Source organism: Thalassophryne amazonica, unplaced genomic scaffold (assembly GCF_902500255.1).
Source record: "Thalassophryne amazonica unplaced genomic scaffold, fThaAma1.1, whole genome shotgun sequence".
In the NCBI taxonomy this organism is placed as follows: Eukaryota; Metazoa; Chordata; class Actinopteri; order Batrachoidiformes; family Batrachoididae; genus Thalassophryne; species Thalassophryne amazonica.
In genome coordinates, this window is record NW_022986311.1 from 122,792 (window position 1) to 123,491 (window position 700).

The window sequence follows — 700 nt, forward strand, 5'->3', positions numbered from 1 at the left end:
CTGCCTCTCTCTCACCAGCTTCTCTCTCTCTCTCGCCAACTTCTCTCTCTCGCCAACTTCTCTCTCTCGCCAACTTCTCTCTCTCGCCAACTGCTCTCATTGACCAACTTTTCTCTCTGACCAGCTTCTGTCTCTCTCTGACCAGCTTCTGCCTCTCTCTCACCAGCTTCTGTCTCTCTCTCGCCAACTTCTGTCTCTCGCCAACTTCTGTCTCTCGCCCACCTTCTCCCTCTCGCCACCTTCTCCCTCTCGCCACCTTCTCTCTCTGACCACCTTCTGTCTCTGACCACCTTCTGTCTCTGACCAACTTCTGTCTCTGACCAACTTCTGTCTCTGACCAACTTCTGTCTCTCGCCAGCTTCTGTCTCTCGCCAGCTTCTGTCTGTGACCAGCTTCTGTCTGTGACCAGCTTCTGTCTCTGACCAGCTTCTCTCTCATGCCAACTTCTGTCTCTCGCCAGCTTCTCTCTCTTACGAGCTTCTCTCTCTGACCAACCTTTATCTCTGACCAACTTCTGTCTCTGACCAGTTTCTCTCTCTTACCAACTCTTCTCTCTATCCAACTCCTGTCTCTGACCAACTTCTGTCTCTGACCAGCTTCTCTCTCTGTGACCAGCTTCTGTCTCTCTCTCACCAGCTTCTGTCTCTCTCTCGCCAACTTCTGTCTCTCGCCAACTTCTGTCTCTCGCCACCTTCTCCCT